The 27,750-nt window shown below is 36.4% G+C and overlaps 1 protein-coding gene across 2 annotated transcripts in view; it reads right to left on the reverse strand.

Moving 5' to 3' along the window:
- Positions 1-27,750, reverse strand: part of LOC149530929 (putative pectinesterase 53) — an 83,357-nt gene that overhangs the window by 24,861 nt on the left and 30,746 nt on the right. The gene's annotated exons all lie outside the window — the stretch shown is intronic.

Below are 27,750 nucleotides of genomic sequence, written 5' to 3' on the forward strand. Positions count from 1 at the left end.
CCTCTACACCACCAATATCCCATCCCACATTAGTATGAATTGCCTTTGGATGCTCTTGTTCCTCTAGTTCCAATTCATCATTAACCACTTGGACTTCTTCCTTTCCCAGTTCCACCAGTCCTAAGAACTTCTTTAATATAACCTTAATCTCATCTTGGATTGATTGTGTTTCACTATTCAGTAGTCTTGTTGACCTCTTCTTGGTCTAAAAGACGGTCTTGTCTTCTCAAGAATTCTTTAATCTCTTATGATGACAACTCTGATTGAAGTTGCACTAAGACATATTCAATGAGTTCCTTATCCTGTTTCAGTGCAAACTTCCATCTAGCCTCTAGTTTATCATACAGAGATGTTGGTATTTGGCTTTTACATTAACCAAAATACCAAAATTCCTAGCTTGATCAACAATCTTATTACCGACATCATACTTACTCATGTGAATTTGTGTAGGCTTCATTGTGGGATCACCAACGATCTTTGATTTCTTTCCACTTGCTTTCATTTTTTGCTGGCCTTCATTAGATTTTGTGTTTTCTTCCTCACTAGGATCATCAATTTTCTTCCTTCATGTATTTTCTTTCTTTCTTTTTCCAGTGTCCTTTACTGGTTCAAATACTTGCTTTCCTTTGGTAGACTCAGGCTTATAAGCCTTCATAGCTTTCTCTCTAATCTGTATGTGTAACTTGGTTAGTGGTGTGACCTTCTCCTTCTTTACAGTCACTCTTTAAAATTGTCTCCAAGTTTAGGCTTTGTCGGTTGTTGGAGATCTAGACTTCAACTTCTTGTTGTGCCATAGCAGCAGATATGCCAGCTTGTTGCACCCAATATTGAGATATTGCCTTTTCAATTTCCTCTTTGGTAAGCCCATGTTTAATTGCATATTGCTCTACCTCCTTTCTTATTTACTTCTCAATCATGGATTGATGTAATTGACTAAACACTTCTCTATCCTTCTTATCAAATGTTCCAAATCTTTTGGTTTGGAGAGTAAGGCCTCCACATAAGCTATCAATATCTTCAACTTCATAGCCCATTGGCATTACCCATGAAGTTTTAGGTTCAGGTGCTTCCATCAAAAACAGTATCAATGTTAACCATGAAACAAACTACATCTTTACTTTTGAGGAGATCCTTTCTAGAAACTTTTGAAATAACCCCATATATCACTAGTGAAACTGCTACCAAGCATTTTAATGCAGTTCTTTAGTTGAACAATTGTCACTGTATCTTTTGACCATGCCATGCTACCAACACCAAGATAGAAGTTTTGGAGATTAAAGAAAAAACCCATTAGCACTTGACCATACTTAAAAGGTTGTAGCTTATTACTTTTGGTCTTCTCCAATTTGAAATACAAATGTTCTCTCATCGCTTCACGTAGATCAAAATCAATATCCTCCTTTACAATTTTAAATGCAATAAGAATAGTAGTTGTTAGTAGTTATTCATTCTACTTGATTGAAACATTTTGTAACCAATATTCATTGAAGCAAATCTTACCAACGGATCAATGTTGTCATTAACTGTTACATCCCAAAATTTTGACCTAATTAAAAATAAATTATAGCCATTGAGATGATTAGTTAAAAACTATTGTTTTCCTTGATCATGTGAAAAGGGTAGTTATAATTAACCGTTGTTTCATATGAACTTGGTTATTAACAATTATTATGTATAATTGCTTAGTGATGATGGTAGTTAGCCGTTATTTGTCATATGTTTGATGATGGTAGTTAGCAGTTGCTTGTTTACTGGATGATGGTAGCTAACTATTTTTGCAACTATCTGTGTTATATGTCAGTATTGATTTATTATGGGAGAACTTGTTATTATTGTGGAAATGTTGCACGGGTGGTTCTAGGAATAGACGAAGGAGAGAAAGCATTGCTAAATGGGATCTACGAAATGGGGCACTACTTTAGTCCATTGATCCGATCGACAGGTATGGCCTCTAACTACCTTTGCAAGGACCTAGCAACTGCATAACAGGGTACATACATTGGACACGCATGAGCTACTTGGGCAACATATAAAACATTTGTATATTTAAACATAATCAAAATTCGTACCTTTGTTGTTCTATGTTGGCACCTTCATCATTTACATATACATATACATATACATGTGTGTGTGTGTGTGTGTGTGTGCACATATGTATAAAGGTATGATGCCAGTATGATAAGCTTGTCTCTATTAACATATGTATAAATGTATACATGCATATATATACATCAGGAGGATATGAAGTTAAGATAAATCATAATTCATAATTCTCCAAATTATGCACGTATATAGATATGCGTATCCAATATGTATGACCTTGGACATAATAGTATGACGATATAATTTTAAAATTTTAAAAAAAAAAAATATATATATATATATATATATATATATAATTATTGATTCCTTCTTTTAATAAGGAGTCCTTCAATATTTGTTTTTAAATTATAAGTCTCTATGAGAGATGTTGAATACACTTGCCGCCCCTTTTTCTTATTTTTGAATCGGTGAACCAAGAAACCGATGATCTTGTTTTAACTACCATCTTTGGCCACGGCTTAAGTTTAAATCTTCTCTCTTTGCCAAGAAATATATCCGACTCTATTCTTCTTCCATTCACCTTATTCTTTCCATTTGGCTCCCTCTTTCTATTCGTTTTTATTCTTTGGCTCCCATCACTGGATGTGAAACCAAGCATTGCTATATACCGGAACTCTGTATCAGACATCAGCTTGGCCTTCTACTGTTCAAAACATTGTGAGCCGACTAGTCGGGACTACCTGATTCATATTATCATTGATCTGGTTACGTAGATCTCTGCTCTTATCTTTTATATATGTCTGAAAATCGATGCAAGTATTGGTTTAAATATGCCAGTGTTCTTCATCAAAGAATATCTATGATACAAATCGATAAAATAATGTTCAGTTTAGTACAGAACTTTCTCATTTTATTCAATATCTATGGTGAACTGTTTCATATCAAAACCAGATCAAATATGCAATGTGTGTCTCTTATCTTTGAACAGTTTGTCCTTCACTTCTAATGATACAGATTTTTGAGTAAACAAGAGTGAGTGTTACATCCCAAATTTTAACCTAGTTTTAAAATTGCTCATAGTCGTTGGATTTAATAGATTTTTCTTTCATGATCATGTGAAGTAGGTAGTTATTTATATCCGTTGTATTAACTATTAATGAAGATGGTCGTTAATCATTATTGTTATATGATGTTTAGCAGTTGCTTGATTTTGAAATTATGGTTAATAATTTAAAGTCTTTTAAATGTTTATATGAAAATTATTATGGAACTGTTATTATGGTGGAAGTGTTTCACGGGTGATTGTAGAAGAAGATGAAGGGGGGAAGCATTGCTAAACAGGATCAATGGAATGGGATACTTGCTTAGTCCAGTCAACAGGATTAATAGGATGACCTTAAACTTTTTTGGTAAGGACGTAAAAAATTGAACTCAAGATACATTTGTAGGACCTGCATGAGCTATTAAATAAATAATTCAAGAAACATAAAATAATTTAATTAAAATATAATACGTACCTCAAACAATTTTAAATGATCTTTCATCATATTATTATAATATATAACTATGTACATACACATAGATATAAAGATGAAGTGACAACATCATATTATTTTCTTATAATAAAATGATGCCACCTCACCAATATATTTACATGTATGTATATAAATATAAATCATAATAATTTTCGAATTATAACCTTCCAACTCTTTTTCCATCTTTTATTCTTTTCCTTGTTTGAAACCAATTGAACACTTGTCGTTTTTAATTGACAAATATTCTTTAAGTTACGAAAGCCAAAGAGTCATTTTAAAACCTTTTTATATCATGAGTCGAGAGAGACAAAGACGCAAGAGCACACATTCCCATTCTTTTTCAATATCGCATTCTTCCTTGCTTATTCCGGCTTCCCTCACAATTGTTACTCTGCTATAAATCCATTGAATATTTGCAAGACCATTTCGAAGACCTTTTTCATTTCATAAGCAATGTCATTCTATTACAGTCTGTCGTATATGCTCTTTCCTTACTACGGATTTGAGTGTTTATCTATACACTGTGGTTAAGTCTACAAGCAACCGAAGAAGAGCTGATTACCAATTGATTAGCAAGACTTCAAATAGTTCTAGATTTATATCAGGACATGTGATAATCATTTCCAAATCAATGTTATTCCAATGTTTTTACAAATCGATTTCCATAGCTACAGCTATAGATTATCCTCATTTATAACTAAATAACTCTAGGGAGTTGCTTACTAATAAGCATAGTGAAGTGTCTATAACATGGAATCATAAGTTATCTTTGCCAATAGACCTTGGAATTGGATGATAGTTATTTCTGCAATTATTTTTTTTAAGAACATAATCATGTAATCACAGATTGTGAAATGTTGGAAGTATATAATCTTCATGAATCAATAAGAGTCAGTTGCTCTGAAATTTCGAACACCTAGGACTCACTAGTTGTTTAGCCATGGAAAAGGTGAAGAGATGAGATGAAATCTGCAAGCATAAAGAAAGTGAAATTAGACTTGATACATTAAATCTAATTAAATAAATCTTACTTAATAGCTCATGCTCGTCGCTAATAATGTTTCTTATTGTCAAGTCAAATGGTGGTGATCAAGTCATTGAACCCATTAGAAAGCCTTGGCCAAGGTAGTTTAAAGGCATGTTTGTCATCTAATGATCACTTGATGTCAGTGGTGTCAATTATGCAGACATGTCCGTCCATAACTGTGCAAACATTCTAAACACCAAGAGGCTCAAGTGGTTGGATGAAAAATATCCCAAGCTTGATCCTAGGGTAGGGAGGGTCTTTCTAACTCAATAGCTTGTGTGCGGATAAGTATGGTCCAAGGTTGGGAGGTTAAGCCTAAGTCAATGCTTCTCTTACCGAAAGCCAAGGCTTGCACAACCAGCTAAAGACCAACCAAATGATATTTTTATGTTTTTTTTCTTCTTTCCATGATAAGCATTTACTTACTTGTATGTAGAAAAGATAGTCAATCATTAATCTAGTTATTTCAGTTGATTGTGGATATAGTTATTTTCAGTTAATCGCTAATCTAGTTATTTCAGTTGATCATAGATACAATTATTTTCAGTTAATCATTAATCTAGTTATTTTAGTTGATCATAGATACAATTACTTTCAGTTAATCGTGAAACTAATTATTTTAGTTGATCATTGATATGGTTAATGTCATATGAAAAGGAATTCAGTTATCTATTCAATGAGTCTCCTTATAAATTGTCTTTGTTTTTGTTATGAAAAACCATTTCTTACAGTGAGGTCTTCGAGTCACAAAGACAGCTTAACACCAATAATGAATTATCATCTTTGCATCAGTTGAGTATCAGCAATGAATTGATAATGGAAGGATTCCATTAATGATCAAATACCAAGGACTCTTCGGCTAGATGGCCAATAAAAGGGGGTGAAGAGGTGAAAGGGATTCTTGCAAAGAGAAAGAACAAAAATCAGAATTATCATGATAACTTATTTACTTAAACTTAAAGATCTTTCCAGTAAGCTCATGTTTGTCCAATTCATATACCTTGTTGTCAAGTCGAGCAATGGTGATCGCATATCATAAACCCATCAAAAGCCCTAGCCAAGGTCGTTAAAGGCATGCTTGCCTTCTATAGATCACATGATGTCGATGGTGCCAATTAATCAGGCACGCTCGTCTATTACTGAGCGGACATTCTAAACACCAGTATTGCTTGGATGATGTCCATGGTTGGGAGGTTAAGCCTAAGCTAATGCTTCTCCTCTTATCCAAAAGTCGAGACTTGCACAACAGTATGAGACCCCTCAGTTAGATTATGTATGTTCCTCTTCAATTCTTTACTATGCATTACTTTTTCTTGTAATTATTAAATATCATAGAATTGATGGTAATGATTTAAGTTCTTTTGTAATTATTATAGAAATCAGTTATTTAGTTGGATGTTATTTCAGTTAATTTCACATGAAATGGAATAAAGATGTTCACTTTGGTACTTTGGTTTCAAGTATTGCTTTCATATCTACTTTATTTTAGAATATAGTTCTTTTCTAGACTAGAAATTCATTCATTACATTAAATGTCATTGCTCTCCTATCCCATTTGGATTTGTTCAACCGGTTGAGCTCACTTGTTGTGTTGTTCTAAGTGTAGGCACCTCACCGGTAGTGCAGAATCCAATGATAACATGGATTGCCTCCTTGGTAATCTTTTATGACCAGTCCAACCACATGAACTAATCATGAACTCTGCTCAAAACATATCTTATCTACTCATCCTCAAAGTTTTTCGGGAAATGCATAGTGTTCGTCAATCCTTCATTAGCCAAAACCTTATGGTCCTCGTTCAGCACTAAATTGTCATCATAGAGCTACTTGTATTGATCAAATATTGTTCTTACCCCAAGATTCTCCAACTTCTAGTGGATGTAAGCTCTCACAATCCATGATGTACATCACACCATAGGACGCACTAGATAATGCACCTATTGGATCAACCTCTATTGACTTGAAGGGGTGTCTTTTGAATTCTAAACGAGGTCTCTCGGGATCATCCACAACAACAAGTGTAATCACGATTCTAGAAAACATATTCAAACTTAAGATTTGATTAATACCCTTGAAACTAGGGTTATTGTCAAGCAATCTTGACCACAACACAATTATGCACTAAATCACCAACAAATTCTTCTCTTGGTAGCTTAGATCACCTTGAATTGCTCAAATGATCACTTTGATAGCTTCTGCACTAGCTCTTTGAACGCGTCAATGGAAAATAAAGTCCAAAACACTTTTAATCTTATGTCACACATCGGCATTTCATGTGCAACCAATTGAGCAAAACTATGCATTGCTTAACTTAAAAAATCTCATTTCCAATAGAGTAAAACTTCTCATACTACAACCAAACTTCATCGCATATCACAACACATCATCATGCATCTATCATAGTAACACAGGGACGCGTCCCCCCCTTTTTGTCCCACGTCCCAGAGACGGGGATGCACTGAGGACTTGGGGACTTCGTTCCCCTGTCCCTAGTGGCGCCACCATATTCCACCACCTCCGTTGAGGATGGGGGAATGTCCCAGTGTTGACTATTTGCTGATTCGACTATTTAAGTTCAATGTTTGATGTTCCAATTCAATGCAATGTTCAAGTATCTACTCTTTTGCATCTTTATATCTTATATTGCAGTAGATCTTTTCATAACTAGCATTTTGAGTACCACATGTATAATATATACAACCCCTCCCGTCCCCCCACCGTCCCTAAATTAAAGCCCCTTTGTCCCCTCGTTCTGGAAACTTGTCTCCCATTCTATCGTTCCCCCTATCCCCCCAGGGCAGTGTAACTATGGCATCTATACATTAAGATTGAACTTACTACACATGCATCTAGGGTGTCAAGAAGTTAATTTGACAACGTAGCTCCTCCTAAGCCAATACAAACTTAGTTTGCAAATATTCTTTGCACCTAGTGGAGATGTAGACCCTTCTAATGACTAAAACTCATCCTTCATAACCCATATCTTACTCATGATTTTTGGTCTCCTCAAATATAGCAATTTGCTTTCCTTTCTTGTTATTCACTTGGTTCACTAGTTGGTTTCCTTTATTTCTTGACCTGTAGAACCTTGCAATGTATCCAACCTTGTAACAATGGAAACATGTCACCCAGCAGATCTAGCATTACATTTGTTAGTCCTCAACCTACAGTTTATGTCCATGTGACCATAGTTGTGGCATTGTGAACATGTAACACTCCACTAGTTCTCATTCAAATAAGAACTTCGTTGGTTTACAAATGTTTTTTGATTATCCATCCTTGTCCTACACTCATTAGCTCTATGACCAATTTTTTTGCAATTGTGACAATGACCATTAAAAACATTAGGTCTATTTCTACACACCCTAGCAAAATGACCCATCTCGTGACAAATTGAACATATGGGACAACTAGGTCTATTCCTACTTCCATTTGCAGTATGTCCCACCTTATGACATTTGAAACAAACAAGTTTATAAACGTTCTTATCAGGACTTTACTTGTTCACCTTTGGTGGAGACTTGGCATCTTGCTTAGTCTTCTAGCATCCGAAGGATTCTCCAACTTCATAATCAGTATATCCTAAGCCATGTGTCTCACCATGCATCCTTTAATTCTTGATCTACTCATCCAGATTTGCGGAACTTTCCTTAAACCTCTTCAACAAGTCATTTACAACATTCAATTCTTCCTACAACCTCATGTTCTCATTGACCAGACTTTCACTACTCATCAATGGATTATTAAGCTCCTCTTTGAGTCCTTGTTTCTCCTCATTAGTCTCATGGAGATTCGCATGCAAAAGTTCCAACCTCTTTTTCAGACTTGAAGAGTTTGTGTTTTTTATTCTTCAAGGCTTGATCCTTGGCTTTTAGGGCATCCTCTACTACTTTCCCTGCTTCCATCTCTTGACCCATCTTGATGGACAAAGCTTCCATGTCTCGACCCATCTTGATGGACAAAGCTTTCATCTCTCTCTTGATATTCTTCTTCTCCTCATGCAATTGCTCATTCTCTTGTGATAAAGCCTCCAATGTCGTAGCTTCCTTGGATCCACTATTCTTATACTCTTCCAGTTGATCACAAAGCTCCTTCCTCTTGTTCCTGGACTTCTTGAGTAGATCCTTCAAATTTTCAATTGCATCATTAGCTTCTACAAGTTGGGTCCTCAAGTTGCCTCACATGTCTAGTTGACTCCTGCCTTAAAGATCTTCCCCTAGTTGTTAGGCTTCTTCAAGGGAACAAAGCTTTGATACAAATTCTTAATGGTAGATGACACTAAGAGGGAGGAGGGTGAATTAATGCAACCTCAAATTCAAATTCTTTAACTATTATCTTCCACAATACGAAACATGCAATGAAAAGTAATACATACAAGTAAAGTAAATCAAGCATCCACACAAGAGACAAAGTAACACCAATATTTTTCACGTGTAAACCCTTGGTTAGAGGGAAAAACCATGGTGGGAATTAGTAACCACAAATCTCACTACTGAAGTGATAAGTTTGCCCTGTCAAGAGCAATTACATCCACCAAGTTAAGGGCATACTTGGTTAAAAATTTCTTAGCCCAGTTCAGAGATGTTACAAGAACCTCCTAGGATCTAATTGGTTAGAGGATTTAAAACTCTTTTTGAGAGGAATGCATTGTTAGAGGATTTGTGTTTCAAACCTATTAGGATCCTGCTCGCCTAGTTAGGAGTGAGCTGGTTAAGGGATATTGCTTGTTAACCTGTTAAAATTAACAAGTGTAAAGTGCTCTAATAATTGCACTCAATGCATGAGAGATCGAATATATCTGTGTTCAATGCTCTGCACTAAATTGTTTCTAACATACTTATGGTCTTTTTTACTGTAACCACAACAAAAATAATCACACCAACAACACACATCGATCTTTCAATCCATTTTATACTTAAGGCAATGGAAATACCCTAAACATGTTACCATTTAGTCACCTCCAATTGCAATTCAAATTTCATGAGTAGTAACCTCCAATTGCAATTCAAATTTCATGACTGAGTGTCGTTACATAGAAATCATTGCCATGATGCTGGTCTAACATAATTTACTAGGTAACTAATCCATCCTTTGACTTTAAAATTACTAGATTACCAAATCTAAAGAAAATATTCTATCAATTGCTCCACTCTTTAGAGTGTAACCTATTTATTACATGAAATCTTCATCTGTGCTTATTTCCGGTAAATACAAACAACTATGGTATCTATCTCTAATATACCATTCTTATCAACCACATACTTGAAAACATAAACCTAACTAGCGCACATCAAAAATACTTGTTGATTGTTTATTCATTGATAAACTACATACTTCACTATCCCGCCAATATGATCAATCCTTGCTCGTGTAGCCAAGCCATTACATGTAGACCATCTCTCACTAGCAATGACAACATAAGCATGATGATTCAACCATTCTAACTCCAACAATCTCTCCATTCACCATCATCATGCTAACATCTCACACCATTTCAATGCTTTGAGCCTTCGCATTGATCTCTGCTTATTGGCAATTCATCAAAGAATGAACACATCTTGCACTATTAGATTTCCAATCACTCCATTGCATAGCTCAGAAAATTCTACAATCGCAAATCTCTCTCCTCATGGAATCGCCCAATGATGCCTCAACATTGCAAAACAATGTAGCCTTGGAATCACCATCCATAATGGTTTGTGCATAGCTCATAAAGAAGACACTACTGTAATGTGTGGAGAGGTCTACCTCAAATTGCTACAAAATTATTTCCACAAATCACCGCATCAAGATTTCCAACTCACCTAAGAACTTCTTCATCCAAATCTCAATCCATGCCCAATCGTATCCAAATGTTTTAACACAGTAGATCATGATCGATGCCAAGAAAATCAATATTGGACTATTACACACCCAATTCTAATGCATCATCAAGCTCAACAATTACCTCGAGCTCCCAACATAAGCCCTTCAATCACAAGCATTACTCCCTCTCCCACCCAACTCGTGGTGACACCCTTGACGTCAATGCACCTCCGACCTAAAGATAAATGAATGTTATTGCACCACAACTCAAATCTATTGTAACGAGTTGCCCTCAAGGTACTCCATGATTTTCTCTTCAACTCTCCAAGTCTCACCTCTTTCCCATGTCACCTCTTGCCAAACTAATCCTTCCAAAACCACCAAGAACTTTCGAAATATCTTCCCCCTGCATCCGCTAGCATGCATGACTAATACTCTTGACCAACTCACCAATTTGGATTGTCTATCACATTTGTAGAACCTTTGTTAGGAACATGCCACGCCAAATCCTCCTCATCTAGATGATGTGTGCAAAGCTGAAAAAATGGAAAACTAGATGCACGTCAAGATGCAAAGGCAAATTCAACTTATATGCAACAAGACTAATCTTTTGCATTACTTCAAAAGGACCATCCCATCTCCTTACCAATGATGTACTCAGACCCTTAGGTACCTTAAATTAATTTGGATCCATACGTAACACAACCTTGTCCTACATTGAACTCAACCTTCCTACGTTTCTCATTGGCGAATTTCTTCATGTGGTTTGCCACCTTGGTAAGGTGATATCTAGCCATGTCAACTTATTCATTCCAAAACCACTAGCTCGATAGCATTAGTTTCAAATCACTAATATCCCCACATGACTATGTGAAGCATGAATTATAGTCTCATCGCCAACTCAAACGGAGAGAACTTTAATTATCCACTCATTTGCAAATTATAGTTGAATTGAGTCCCAACAAGTAATCTTGGCTGATTGCTCTGATCGGACTCCAGGAAGTGTTGCAAGTAATCCTCTAACACGACATTGATTCGCTCGGTCGAGCCATTAGCCTAACGATGATAACTTATGCTCATCAATAAACTCATGCAAACCAACTTGAACTACTCAAACTAGAATTTTGAAGTGAATCTTAGATCTCTATCAGACATGATGTTGAGTGGAATTCTTGAATTCTTCACCACATGCTTAAAGAAATACTTTGTCGCCAACTCGGTTGAACATGTTTGCTTACAAGCAACAAACACTACATATTGAACCAATCAATAACCAGCATGATGCTTTAGTATCCGTCAACACTTGACAATTGTGTAATGAAATCTAGGCTTACACTCACACATGGCCTTACTAAAACTCAGAGGTCGAAACAAACCTCCTAGTTGCATATTCACTGACCTATCTTGTTGGCAAGTTAGGCAAGTCCTCACATACAACTCAAGATTATTGCACATGTTAGGCCAATAAAATCCTCTTTAAAGCAATGTCATTGTTTGCTTCAGGCCTGGATGCTCTGCCTAGGTCGAATCATGGCATTCATGTAGCAACTCATTGTGTAACTCGTTCCACTTTGGAATATGCAATCTATCCTCTACATAATACAACATGCATCCTTCATTGAAAATCTCCTCGTCCTCCCAGCTCTGACTTGGAGTACTATCGGTGTGCTTGTGAATCATTTTCCAAACCTTAACTGAGTTGATCTTGTACATCCTCAAAGATCATAACTTGACTAGAACCTTCCCCTATGTTCTGCAATGCACCAAGTTGAGCTTTCTTGCTAAACACATCTGCAACGACATTGTGTTTTCTTGGATTGTAGACAAGCTCCAAGTTGAACTTGGCAAGGAACTATTGTCACCTCGCTTGCTTCGATATGAGCTTAGCATGTGTCTTGAAGTAAGTTGAACTAATGTTATCTGTTTTCACCACAAATGGCACTCTCAACAAGTAATGTCACCAATCTCACAAAGAATGCACAATCATCGGCATCTCCTTCTCATGAACTGAGTATTTTCTTTCTCGTCTTCATCTCCTTCTCATGAGTTGAGTAGTTTCTTTCCCTATCATATAGCTTCCTTGACTCGTATGCCATTGAGTGTCTGTGCTGCATCAAAACACCTCCAATAGCATAGTTGGATGCATCTGTTTGAACCACAAATGGCTCACTATACTTTGGCAATGCCAACACTGGCTATGTGGTGAACTTGTACTTCAGCATCTCAAATGTGAAGAGACCCTCATGTGTACAAGTTATATTATATCATTCAATTTTAGAAATGAGACATTTTCGTAGGATTCCTTACCAATACTTCTTCTCGATAACCTGAAAATGCTTTTTCCAAGTCTTGTATGCTACTTAAAATAGCATTTTGAACCTCTTTACCTCCTATCAAGCAGCATCTGCAATACATGGTAAAAAAAAAAGTAAACCCAAGATATCATTTTAATCGGTTATTGAATGAAGTTAGATTTTGCAAGTTAGAACTAATGTTGAGATAATTGGACTAGACCATTCAGTTAGAACTTGAAATTATAAAATCCATTACAACTTGAGCATATAGTCCTTCAAAGAAAATGCCTTATTAATTATCCTGAGGTCCAGAGGCATTCAATAATTCAATTCTGTTACAGCAATTCTTGAGCTACTACCCAGATAAATAGTAGCAGCTACAATATGAGCCTATTATTTTTGAAGTAGAAAAGTAAATTTAAGGAACCATGTGTACATAAAATAAATCGTTTTCATCTATTGATAAGGAAAATCATCAAGTAAAATATTGTCAAATACAAGCTTTGTACCATTATCTTACAGTCATCCCATACTTGTGGCATCTAGACCTAGGGCATTAGCACACATGTATAGTCCAATGAGCCCAAACATTCCAGTGGTAAGTTTCTAGTGAATTGCATACACATAGTGTGACTTGATTGAGATAAAGCAGCATTCTATTCTGTCATTATTTACACAGTAAGTCTGGGATGCATCACCAAGAACAGAGGGTTTCAAACAATGTTTCCATGGTCTGTAGAAATAAGCCCAGAGCTAGGGTTTCAGGGAATTGTGATTCACAGTCTGGGAATGGATTTACAAGAAAACCCTCAAAGTTTTGTTTCATGAAAACAGAGAACTTCAAAGATCATATCCACAGCCATGATAAGGGTTTTAAGAATTAAGTGTGGAAATTTCATGATATACACATACAGAGATTTGAATATAATGAAAGCCAAAGCCAGCAAATGAACAGAGCTCAGGGGTGTCTCAGAAAGACCATACCTATGAACTATGGAGGTGCATATAATTTCCATGAAAATCGTCATAATAGCTTCAAAGACTTCTCCAATAGTCCACAAAAAATCCCTAGTGGCATGGGCAGAAAAGAGTGAAGATTAAAAAATGAAGAAGGATGAAGTGAACCAGAAAGATGAAGTGGTTTAACAACAAAGAAAAAACGCCTTATTTGAGGATAGCTGAAAACATGATAAGTAAAAGCTTTTTGCTTGGCGTAGAGAGTACAAATCTCTACATTTTCGCTTAGTCAAGGGTTATGAGAATAGTCTGAAAATATCTAATTCAGTGCTTACAAAGAAATGTTGTTTAAACTTTGTTATTGGGAGCAGAAATCAGTGATTTATATGCACTGAGCAATTCTGAATAGTAGAAGTGATTGTTGAAGTAGCATATCATTGTCAATTTAGGGAGTATTAAGATAATATCTTTAATATCTTTATTAAGATATTATCTCCTTAGTTAAATACTTTCTATAATGGTCAACTACTTGTCTGTAGTCCGTCTCAGTCTAGATAGGAATGTTTCCTATCCTATCTCTTTTGTCTTCAGTCTAGATAGGAATGTTTCCTATCCTGTCTTCAGTTTTGTTTCTAATTTCGTCTTTAGTGTACATTTTTAGAAACAATGTCCTTGTAATTCTTTATAAGGAACACATTTGTTCCTCTGTTAATAAATCAAGCATCTGGAAATCCGTTAATCTACCAATTCTTGAATCTTTTAACATGGTATCAGAGCCAATGCTTCAATTTTTTTCAAAAAAAAAAATTATAATTTCCATTGAAATTATTTGTTAAGTTTTTTTGAAATTACTTCTGGTTTTTCACATACATCACAGCTAGAGTTTTTGTTCGGCATCCATTTTTTGAAAAACACGGGTTGCATCCTTTTTCTTTTTTTTTAAATGCAGGTTTTGGCATCTGGTTTTTCTCTACAAATCGCGGCTTCCAACTCGTGCTTTTTTCTGTGCCTTCAAGTCTCTACCAGCCGCAATTTAGTGCCCTATTCTTCTTGTTTTATTCAGGGGCTCATTCCGACTGTAAATCACAACACAAATCATGTCGTATTTTCTCCAAATCGCACACATCTGAAGCAGCTCGCATCCATATCTTTTCAAGCTCATTTGACAACAAAATCGTGATTGTAGGGTCAAGGATCAGTTTGTTTTGTCTCCATTCTTCATCGTTTGTGCTCTCCTTGCAAAAAATAAAAAAATAATCGCCATTTTTTTGGTGCAAATTCAACCTTCCAAGCAGCCGACTAGGTTTTTGCCCAAAACCCTAATTTTTGGGGTCGCAATTTTTTTTTATTGTAGATTCTTGGTGGGTTTTTTGGGAGCTCAACTAGGTCATTGTCCGTTTTTCTAGGTTCCTCGTTTTTCGTGCCTCAATTTTCAAGCCAGCAGATCCAAAAATTGACTTCAAATTCTTTCTAGGTTTAGTATCAGTTCCTCTAGGTACCTGTTGATTTTTTTTGGGTCAACTAGGAATTTTTCTTGAAATCCATGCCTATTGAATTTCAGTCTTGAAGTTTGTACCTGAATTTTTCGAAATGGCATCTTTGACTAATCTGATGTTGGAGGGCAATCTACGATTCAATGGCCACAATTATAACCACTAGAAGTAGCGCATGTTAACCTTCAATATTCTCAACTTTTCCAGCATCAACCTTCTGCTCAATCCCTGGATGGCTCTACGAAGCAAAATGTACAATGTAATTTCTGTCACAAGTTTGGCCATATGAAGTTCGAGTGCCGGAAACGTTTGGCTGCCCAAGCAAGGCAAAATGCTTCCTAGCCAACAGCAATAGTTGTCGAGCTTCCTGATCAAGGCTAAGCTGCATTTTTCACCTTTTGAATCTGTTTCTATTTTTTTTGGGTTTGTTGATTTTCTCCTTAAAAACCATTTCATGTTGTTCGTAATACGCAAGGTTGCGTGAGATTCTGGGTTTTACCCTTTTTTTCATAAAAACAAAGTTTTGTAATTGCAATCTGTTTTGAGTCATAGCACTCTTCTAGCAAAGCTTCTTGGTTTTAACATTCTGTAGATCCAGGGAGGGTCTCAATTATCCCAGAATGTTTCGACATCCATACGTTGACCATTAAGGGAGAGTATTAAGATAATATCTTTAATATCTTTATTAAGATATTATCTCCTTAGTTAAATACTTTCTATAATGGTCAACTACTTGTCTCTAGTCTATCTTTCAGTCTAGCTGTACGTTGACCATTAAGGGAGGGTATTAAGATAATATCTTTAATACCTTTATTAAGATATTATCTTCTTAGTTAAATACTTTCTATAATGGTCAACTACTTGTCTGTAGTCCATCTTTCAATCTAGATAGGAATGTTTCCTATCCTGTGTCTTTTGTCTTCAATCTAGATAGGAATATTTCCTATCCTGTCTTCAGTTTTGTTTCTAATTTCGTCTTTAGTCTACGTTGTTTCTATTCTTTTAGAAACAACATGCTTGTAATTCTTTATAAGGAACCCATTTGTTCCTCTGTTAATAAATCAATCATCCGGAAATCCGTTGATCTGCCAATTCTTGAATCTTGTAACAGGGAGTTCCATGGAACAACTATGGGTGTCTTTGCTGAAAATGAATTTCATAGTCACGTAGCATTTGATTCTCATATTTGTGTATCTTGGAATTCATGACATGAAGAGACAGCACCAGTCATTAGCAGAGGATTATTGGAATATTCATACTGTAGGAATAAGGGAACTAAGGCCAAGTTGAAGTAGTTACCGATACAAACTGGAACAGATTGCACAATCAAATATGACACAAACTCTATCATATGCCTCTAGAATTTATTATAGGACTTTGCAAATCATTATGGAAGTTAGACATATTAAAGAACAAATTTATCAGCGAGAAAAGGTTTCTACAAAACTTACATTTGATGCAGTTTGTTGGTTTTTTTCTGTTTAATAAACCAGTGAGTGTTTGTACAAACATTACAGAGTAGATGAATGCACTTTTAATTTGGTTACTAACTTCTTTTCTAAATGTTTTAATGTTGAAAACACAATTAAAAATTTATGTTTTGACATTTACGTATAAATTATTTTCATTTTAGTTTTCTGGATGCAGGTGCATTTGGGATCTCCTGGAAGTGCTCAAGAGTGACTAGGGCTGCCTGATTCTTCTCAGGCCATTCTTGTGACAGAGCCCATACCAGTGCTACTTTGGTACAGGACTGGGACCTGATGGAGCACAGCCTGAAACTTATTTTTTAGCTTCAACTAGTAATAAAGAAAAAATTATAGGTGGCTTGGTGACAACAGATTTGTTTCTCGTCTTTCTTTGTGAACAAAAGATTTAATCAAATCAAATTCTCAATTTTTCAGCTTGTTATTGACAGAGATACATCTACTTTAGTTTTGTATTTCACCATGCATAAGAAAAAAGAGATACAGCATACAATATATACTGCAGCTATTTCTTCCTCATCTCACCTGCGCCATTGTTGTTTGTTTGTACTTATGATATTCAAATCATCTGCTATAAAAAAAGGCTCTGCATCCTCTGCAGTAGTCTGAATTTTCATTATCTCCATTTTCAATTTAGTTCATTGTTCATATTGCTTAACTTTGATTGTCATTTTGACAGCTGCTGGAATAATGTTCATCCTCTAACAGAAACAAAAGTTAATTAGTGGTGGCCATTTGGAAAATAGAGAAATCTAACTCTTTTAAATACTTATATTTAGGCAGATGATTTGGATGGGAGAGTTAAATGCAGAGAATACTGACGTGGATTTGGCTAATACAAAATTGAATGACGACAAACCTTTGCCAAAGGAAGACAAAATTGGAAGGTAAAATTAGCACAAGGTTCAAGAGATGGGAAGAGTTCAGAGGGCAAAAGGGCATAATATTAAAAAGCTCCTGTCAGATATGTTGCTATTTTCTGAAGAGTTTAACATTCATACAAATTGAAAATCAAGGACCTCCAATTTAAAAGAGGGGTTTTGGAAGCTTTTTATTGTTTCTCTTTTAAGATGTAAGCTAAAAGTTCTGATTATAGATTTTTCTCTTAAAAAATATTTCTTTATGTGAGGAACACATCTGACCTTTATATTATAGACTATACGGAAGTCTAATTTAAACTTTATTTACAAGTGAGAAAGCTAAAATCATAGTTAAAAAAAACTGCGATATATTGCTGATATCACGAGATATTGCGAGCAAAACTGCCAGCCGATATAATCGCCAAATAAATCGCCGACAATATTTTGAAAAAATTGCACCGCATTTGGGATGAAAAAATCAGGAGTTTTAAGATTTTTGGGTCAAAAAACCACTGATTAAGTCAACTTGAAAAACAATAAAGTTTTCTAAAAAATGTTTAGAGTTTTTTCATTTTCCCACAGGCTGTGATGGCTAACAAAAGCACTGCAATGGCTGCTGAAGAAAGGTGTGATTACTGAGGACTATTAAGGCACACAGATTCAGACTGCTGAAAAAACATAGAAGCATAGATTCAGACACATGAACTATTTTGACGATATGCCTCAAATATGCCATCACATAGTGTTGATTGTAGGATACACACGTAATGGTTTTGCTCTTCAACAAGTTATAGAAAACATTATTGGAAATTTAATTTAAATTTGTCTAAGTATGCCCAATGAATGACTTGGAAAGTCAACGCATAGTAGTAAACTCTCTTCATATACACATCATTATTATGCTCTTGTATACACATCATCATCACTATTTATATTTTTATAGAACTAAGTTGTAAATTTATATAACTATAAGTTATGAATTGGTGATCGTGAGTTAATAGATAACTTTATAATATACAATTTCTAATTTATTTGAATTGGTTTTGTAAATTTATAATACTGTATAATACAGATTTATAATACCATTATACTCTATATGAATACTAAAGTAGTATAATATTGTATATTAATAAATTCATTATAGAGAGTTATAAATTAGTATAAATTAATAACTGTATATCTAATAAATTATAATAATGTATATTTATTCTTAATCCTAATATGCATATGCATTGTTTATTAAACTAATTTATAAGTTTTTAGTGTTTATAAATTATAAATTCATTATAGAGAACAAATATATTTATTTATAGTCTTCATAATTATTTATTAATATATCTATACAAATTATATATTTTCAAATGTTCGATAAAAGTGTCGATTAGTTGCCAAGTTTTTTGCGATTCTGAGTTTTCCAAAAAAATTGAGCTAGTCGAGATATTGTTGAGTTTTTCAACTATGGCTAAAATAGACAAGACTTTTATACACCAAGAATGTGGAGACACTGAGCAAGTGAGCTCTATAGTGTGCAGGAGCACTTGATAAACCAAGAAAAGACTTGAAGATATCCATGAAGGCAAACGAAATGCAGTCATTACGGCTTAACTTTAATGTGTTGAGGCCGATAATGGCCATTGAATGTAATAAAAATGATGTAAGGATCAAATGTCCTAATGGTCTTGATAAAGACCATAGGACCAAATCATGTAAAATAGCAAAATGATGCCTAATTAGGTCAAATGAGTGTGAAGAGTCATTAATGATGTAATAAGACCCTATAGATATCAAACCCAAAGTTTTAGGTGTTTAGGAGTTCATTACTTAAGTTTTTAAAATTTGAATTTCAAATGCCAATGGCTAGTTAGCCAAAACATAGGATTTAAGAGTTTTGTTAGGGAGAAGGGTATTTAAGTGGTTGTATTTGATTTGGAGGGAAAGGACAGGTTTAAATGACCTCCTTACACGACCAAATGGTAGTATGGTGAAATTTGGAAGGATCAAATATCAGATTGTATGGGCTGTTCAATGAGAAATAAATGAACTAAAACTCTTTTGCATTCAACAATTTGTTCTCTAATCCATGATTAAAACATCCTTGAACTTTCCATGTAAAAGCTGGATCATATGATTTTCATTGGTTTATAACTGACTGTTCTGAACAACGCTAAGGAAGGCACTTCATTTTGTGAGTATTAATGGCTTAAGAGGTCATTCCACTTTATGCTTCTATTTGTGACTTGTGGGATGGACCTATGATGTGTACTATACCTTATACTAACAGGTTGGATGAAGGAGTGAAGATTTGTGGGGTGATCACCCAAGTTGATTGACTGGTTGCTTGCCAGAAAGTCGTAAAAATGGAGGTAATGGTACAGCAGTAGCAAAACTCGCTTAATGAGGGCACTATCTTCATTCATTATGTTAGGACGTGTCCACGCAAAGGTGAAATGATAACCTTTTGATTCTGGAAGTGAATTTTGACAAGTTTTTAAAAAGGCCTTAGTTTTTGGGTTGATTTGTTGAGGGTTTGGTGTTTAGGTAACTTTGAAGTTGTAGCTGACCAAAAAAGCGCCAAAATCCTTGGTTTGGCAATAAAATAAGATAGTGCACCAAGTTTGGGAAGTTGATAAAAAGTTTAGCCGCTTGGTAAAAGTGGCCTAATTAGGCCTAAATCAGTGACAAATTCCCCATTTCTGTACAGTTGGTCCAAAGGAAGGGCACTTAAGTTTTTTATATGTTAAGAGTATGTCCAAATGGGCATCTGGAACAGTTGTTTATTTGTCCAATGTTTTGGAAGATTTGGGAGGAAAGAGGGAAAAACAGTGTTTTGAGACCTAATTGAAGAATAGGCCTAGTTGAGAGCTAGAAGTGGGTTTCTGTACAAAATCTCTATTTGGGGGTTTGTAAACCTGTTGAATCAAGTTTGTTTGGGTAAATTAAAACCTTCCAAGGTGTTGGAATCAGTAATCAAAGGGTAGTTTGTGTTTTGAGCCTTTGAGGGCATTTGAGGGCATTGGGAAAACTTAGAAATTTGGGTGTTCCATTCAAGTTTGGAGGATCCATTTTAGGAGTTCTCTGAAATCCTATTGGCTCCCCATCAAAAAGAGAACCAATTATATGATAATTCCATCTCTAATGGAAGTTTAACAAGAACAGCAGAAAAAAAAACTTACCAATTCATTATTCTTTCAGTCTAATCTGTTATATGAATGTTGATGTAGCAGATTTTCTAGGGTTAAGATTTAGTACATATTATAGGCATTCAGCTCCTCCTCAAAATTTTATGAACAAACTTTGCAGATGGAGATGGAACTTTGACCCATAAAAGGGAAATTGGCAAATCTAAGGCTTCAGATGGTGAAGTTGTTCATTATTCCTTCAGTCAAGCTGGGGAAGTTTAGTAGGGATGTCGGTCTAAAAACACCTGATCCTTTGGATGATACTTCAGATTCTACAAAGGCTGAAATGGCAAGTCAAAAAGAGTTATACTGTTACAGTCAATAGCTGCAAGACAGATCTTAATATCAGAATACATCTAATCAAGCTTCTCAGTATCTGCACATGTTATAATCCTTGTTGGCGGTCTTGCATCATCGTGAGCTCTCTTGTGTCATGATGGCATATCTATGCAGAGCTCTGGTGTCGATTCCCTCTTCCATGTTATTCTTTATTTATGCCGTTGTAATTTCCAGCACTACCGTCTTTATTAATAAAATTGATGGTCTCTATTATTTGACGTCTCTTCAGTTTTATGTGGTGATGAATTCACGTAACTGATAAGAAAGATTATTGTGCTTGATGTGGCGTTATTGCTGGCAGTCTTTGCTGAAATTTGTTGTTTCTCTATGTGCCGATTTTGTAATGTGGCCAAACATTTTAAATGATTGCTTTATTATTATCAACAGTTTTAATTATAATATTTTCCTAGTCTCTTTGTGCATCCACATGGCATCTCATCATTTTCGTGGCAGTATTATTCAAGACGTGTGGCAGAAGTAATTATTCTATAGGACAGTGTACTTGATATATGTATCGTACCTTTGCAATCATACTGGATGTGTTGAATTTGAGAGGAGAGCAGAGAGAATATTTGTTTGCTAATATGATCCACAGTCAAGTGTTCGCTGAGGATGTTACAATCTCAGTTTCCGTGGCTTCTCATGCAACCTTGTTTAAAGTTTTTCTTTTGACTTCAACATTATGGTTTTTGTCATGCTCGTTTGTGCTTACATGTTCGGCATTCCAGTTTTCACGAGGTTGGCAGTTGATGTTTTGCAATCATTTATTTGAAGTCTCAGTTTAAAGTAGTTGGGTTTGAGATTGTCCTATGTAGTGAAGCAAGATTCAGCTATCTTGTCAACGAATAAGACATAATTCCTTCAGTACAGTGTGATTAGGAGATGCAGCGGATGGGATGCATTCATAAAGATGAATGGTGTTAGGGTACTTTGTTTTGTTATCTTAAATTCTCTTATGGGGCAAGCTCAACTGACAAAGGAGTTTTCTAGGTGAAAGCTTTTGCTAATTGCTAGGGTTGTGGTTGCACCAAAAGATCGGCAAGTTAATGCCCAACACAACCACTAGACTTATCGAGACACAGGAGGTTGTTAAACCATGTCACGAATCCAACAAGGGACACTAGCACACTACCAACAATCCCCCTCCCAGCGTTACTCACCATGGCCTGCATGGATTGGAACTTGTGACCAAGCTCTGATACCACTTGTCACTAGTACATTTGGGTTCATTTTCCGACCTTTATTGGTCAAATTTTCGACCCATTTTTCAACCAACTTTCAACCAACTTCGACCAACCCGTTGGTCGATATTTTTCTGGTCAAAATTTCAACCAACTCACTGGTTGGTCGAAATTTCGACCAATCTATTGGTCGAAAACCTACCAAAGCCATTGTGCCGGTTTAAACAGGAATTGGTCGAAATCTCGACCAACAAAGGTAGAAAAAAATTTGCGCGTTGGTGAAAATTTCGACCAACAAAGGTAGAAAAAAATTAGGCGTTGGTGGAAATTTCGACCAACAAAGGTAGAAAAAAATTTAGGCGTTGGTGGAAATTTCAACCAATGAAGGTGGAAATTTCAACCAACAAAGGTAGAAAAAAATTTAGGTGTTGGTGGAAATTTTGACCAATGAAGGTGGAAATTTCGACCAACAAAGGTCGAAAAAAATGTAAGAGTTGGTGGAAATTTCCACCAACAAAGGTAGAAAAAGCCCAGGCGTTGGTGGAAATTTCAACCAATGAAGGTGGAAATTTCCACCAACAGCTAGGTGTAAATTTTTTTCAAGCATTCTATAAAATAGTTCACATGTCTTGCTTATGATATGACATTTTATATGCATCCTACACTCTCTCATCCAGCTGATGATGGATTACGCAGAATGATCTGAAACCATGATTCTAAAAAACACACAATCAAATCCAAAATGAACTTGCACTACAAATGGATTGTGGAAATCTGATATTGTTAATTTTGCATGCATGTCTACTAGGACAAATGTATGTTTAAGTTGTGATTGTCCTAGTAGACATGCATGCAATTTTACTAATATCAGATTTCCACAATCCATTTGTAGTGCAAGTTCATTTTGGATTTGATTGTTTGTTCTTTAGCATCATGGTTTCAGAGGACTCTGCGTAATCCATCATTAGCTGGATGAGAAAGAGTGCAGGATGCATGCAAAATGTCATATCATACGCAAGGCATGTGAACTCTTTTATAGAATGCCTGAAAAACATTGATAGTAACTAATATGAAGAATATATAATTAGTTATATGATTGAGATAAATCATGTACCAGTAAGTTAGTCGAAATTTCGACCAAAAAAATTTCGACCCATGGGTTGGTTGAATTTAGTCAAAAATTGGGTCAAAAATTCGACCAATAAAGGTCGAAAAATGAACCCAAATGTACTAGTGCAAGTATGCTCGCCAAGTTGACTCTTTGAGTTCGGTCATCAAGTCACCCCACCAAAGTGCCTCATCAAGGTCAGTTGTTAGGTCCGCTCATCGAGCTTGCTCGCCAAGTCGGCTCGCCATGTCGCGTCTCTAAGTGGCCTCGCTAAGTCGGCTCACCAACTTGCCCCACCAAGTTGCCAATATAAGCCCACTCACCATGTTAGATCGCCAGGCCAACTCCCCAAGTCAGCTCGCCAAGCTGACAATTGAAGTACACTCACCAAGTCGACTGTTCAAGTGCGCTCACCAAGTTGACTCAAACTTTGTTCATCAAGTCGCCCCACCAAAGTGCCTCATCAAGGTCAGTTCTTAAATCCGCTCACCAAATCAGCTCACCAAGTCGCCCCCCCATCTGCTCACCAAGTCAGCTCGCCAAGTTGCCTCACCAAGTCGACTCACCATCTTGCCTCACCAAGTCAGCTCGCCCACATGTCCCACCAAGTCCCCAAGTCTGCTCGCCAAGCCGACAATTCAAGTGTGCTCACCAAGTCAACTCTTTAAGTTTTCTCACCAAGCCCATCCCCTAGGTCAACTCACCAAGCCAGCTCACAAAGTCACTCCCACCTAGTCACCTCAATGAGTTGACTCTTTCAGTCAACTCACCAAGTCTACTGTTCAAGTACGCACGCTAGGTCGGCTCGCCAAGCCAGCCCACCAAGTCATGTCACCAAGTCGACTGTTTGAGTACACTCACAAAGTTGACTCTTTAAGTTCACTCATCAAGTCACCCCACCAAAGCACCTCATCAAGGTCATTCTTTAAGTCCGCTCACCAAGTTAGCTTGCCAAGTCGCCGCACCAAGTCGGCTCACCATCTCACCTCACCAAGTGGACTCACTAAGTCGGCTCGCCAACTTGCCCCACTAAGTCGACTGTTCAAGTATGCTCGCCAAGTTGATTCTTTGAGTTCGGTCATCAAGTCACCCCACCAAAGTGCCTCATCAAGGTCAGTCTTTAGGTCAACTCATCGAGCTTGCTCACCAAGTCAGCTCGCCATGTCACGTCTCTAAGTGACCTTGCTAAGTCAGCTCGCCAACTTGCCCCACCAAGTTGCCACTTTAAGCCCACTCACCATGTTAGATCACCAGGCCGGCTCCCCAAGTCAACTCGCCAAACTGACAATTGAAGTACGCTCACCAAGTCGACTCTCTAAGTTCACTCACCAAGTCCGCCCCCTAAGCCAACTCTCCAAGTCAGCTCACCAAGTCACCCCCACTTGCCCCACCAACTCGCCACTTTAAGTCGAGTCGCCATGTCAACTCGCCAGGCTGACTCCCCTAATCTGAACTCCTTATACAGAAATAAATTTTATAATCAAAATCTACAAATCACGTGTATTTGTTCATTGACATTTTTGCATTGTAAAGTTAATACTAGCACCACCTTCGACTGAAGATAACCACCAAATGTTTGTTGAATGAACATAGTCACATGTGCTATTGGATGAATGGCTTCCTCTCCACCAGCTTCATCAAGGCATATCGACTGCATGGTATCAACTGCAAATCTAAAAGGGAAAAGAAAAACAAGATATCAATCTATGTGTGCGCGCGCGCGCGCGAGCATGCATGCGTGTGCCATGTAAGTATGTTTAAGCACATCAATGGAGATTAATTTTTGTGTGCACATAATTTGTAGCATATCCTTAAATACTCCTTTCTATGAGCATTTCTATCTTGATATATGTCGGTATGATTTAAAAATTGAAAGACTCTAAGCACTTTGCAATTCATGTTACCTTAAAAACTCATGAGCATCTTCCTGTTTTCCATATCCAAGGTGATTGCCAATGTTTTTAATTCTAGAAAGTATTCTAATTGGTGATAAGGCACCATCTCCTCCTCTCACCCTCGAGACAAGAAACTCAAGCTCACACATGAAGCACCAGTCTTTCTTCTGACCTGAGCAGACCCAACAAATAGTATAGGTTATTGTTTTTGCAAGCCGCAACTAATATTGCAATGCCTGTGTCTAAGGATAAATCTACTAAGAAATGATAACATACATTTTTGAGAATGCGATCCATGGAGTAGATAGGCTGCAAGAGGTTTCCTGTATAGCAGGCACTGAAGCACCACGTTAGCAAAGCAACTGCCAATAGACCAGTGGAAAGGCAAAGATCATGAATAAAAATCTACCCAGAAACTAATTCTTTACGTTTAAAAATTACAAGAATTCACAAACAGGATGTAACCTAACCCCTCCCCGAACTGAACCTACAATTTAACCTATTATACTTATATTTCAATGTAAATGACACAAGATTATAAATCAACTCATGAAGATATTATCATTCTACCATTCTGAACTTTGAGATTGGTTTTTCTAACAGTCATTTGGATTGCCATAGACCATAAAACAAGAGGGAAAACCATGTGCTCTCAAATAGAATAAAATGTTGGCACATACTTGTCTTCCACATTCCAATTCCAATGGACGAAGTCACCAATACAGATATTATGCCGAGTTATTGATAATAGATTCTAATGCATACATTCAAATGGAAAATATGAAAATAAACAAGTGGAACAGCCTCAGTTATTTACCTTTGGGAACACCCAGTTTAGGGAAAACTCGAGTGCATGTTCTTGCTCTGTTGCCTACGTACCTTTCTATGCAATAGTGTTCTCTCTCACATGTAGGGGCAGGGGAGACAGGGAGGCTCCTTTGTTGTCTCCTTGGCTATGCAATAGTTCTGCAACACCTTGCCCCCCTCTCTCTCTCTATGCAATAGTTCAGAGGTATAATCCACATTTGAAATGTGGAAAGTTACCAAATTTATTCTAGTTTACTCTATTTTGTTCTTTTTCACATAACAGGAGACCCTGTAGTAATGGAGTTGTGTTTCCCTAGCACATGATCTAATTCATCATTCAATGCAAGACCCTGACCAAGAAGCTCCTCGTCCCTGCATTAAATTTGAAATAAAGGTGAACCAGCTAGATAATGGGCTAATAAAACATGCTTTATTGCTAGTGAGAAGCATTAAAAACTAGTTCACTTTGCATTTGTAACCTTGGGCAGGGTCTTAGCAACATGCTCGCACTGAACCTTTGATGTAAAGGATAAGTACACAAGCTCACAACCCTCAGGAAGGCTTTCTTAGATAAGAAGTTTCTGAGCGGACACAAATCCTCACTAATAATGCTGCTGCGATTTTCTTATTTAAATCCAAACAAAGTTATATTATCTTGGGCAGAGGAGACTACTGTTGCTTGTGGTTAAGGATCCTTTAGGTCAGTAGAATCACATGCAAACTGGATGTGACATAGTAGTAAACAAACTGTAATAAAAGCTAGGAGCTTGCCTAGTGATCAAGGCTTGAGACTGGACACTGCATGAAGCATTTGTAGGCATTTGAGTCTCAAGCATCACCAACTCAAAATCAAACTGAAAAGGAAACTTGGCGAATAAAACTAAATAAAAATAGTCTTCTTGAGTAAACATCAACATTGTATGAACAATACCATTACAATGCACTATACTTGGTACAAATATATTGTTGGCTGAGTATAAAGAACATTGGTGGTGAATTCAAGTCCAAGCTGCAAAAGCAAAGACATTTACATAAAAACTAAGCAACCCTGTCTGCGAAGAAAAGACATATAGAGATTTCCGACTGAAATTACAAATTGATGCTAAAAAACTTAAACCATAAGAATTGTTCTGTAGAATAATAAAGAAGAAAGATGAAGAATCAAACACCTAAAGGATACAATGTTGATGCAGCTTCAGAAAGATCGTCCGAAAGACATCATATGCTCAGGCTAAAGGAGCTTTGAGATTCATTACTACACTCGGAATGGGCTCATCTTCAATCTTTTGAAGACTGAAGATGAACCCATTCCCGAGTGTAGTAATGAATCTCATATAATGCAATCTCATCTATGAAGCATATTAAAAGCTAACAGAGCATCTTCGCTAGCTGATCTCCCTTACGAGCCATAGAAGAATGCCGAAGATAGTCATGATGCTAATAGGCACATCGTGACTATCTTCGACATTCTCCTATGGCTCTTGTGGTTCTACTCTTATAACATGAGGCTTTCTCTTCTTTTTTCAAGCATAAGGCTAATGCGGCCCTGTAATAAGAAATAAATGGGTTTAATTTGGATTATGTACAACACAGAGAAAACCAAAATGTAATAGCAATTTTTAACAGAGAAATGAACTATATAAACTTATAAAGCTCATAATAATAATAGGCCATAAACAAGAGCTAAATTCTAAGTAGACAAAATTTGGACACATGAAGCATACCTAATTGATCAAAATC

The sequence above is a fragment of the Cupressus sempervirens genome, chromosome 11 (assembly GCF_028749045.1).
Source record: "Cupressus sempervirens isolate cs-2001-9-10 chromosome 11, ASM2874904v1, whole genome shotgun sequence".
Taxonomy (NCBI): domain Eukaryota; kingdom Viridiplantae; phylum Streptophyta; class Pinopsida; order Cupressales; family Cupressaceae; genus Cupressus; species Cupressus sempervirens.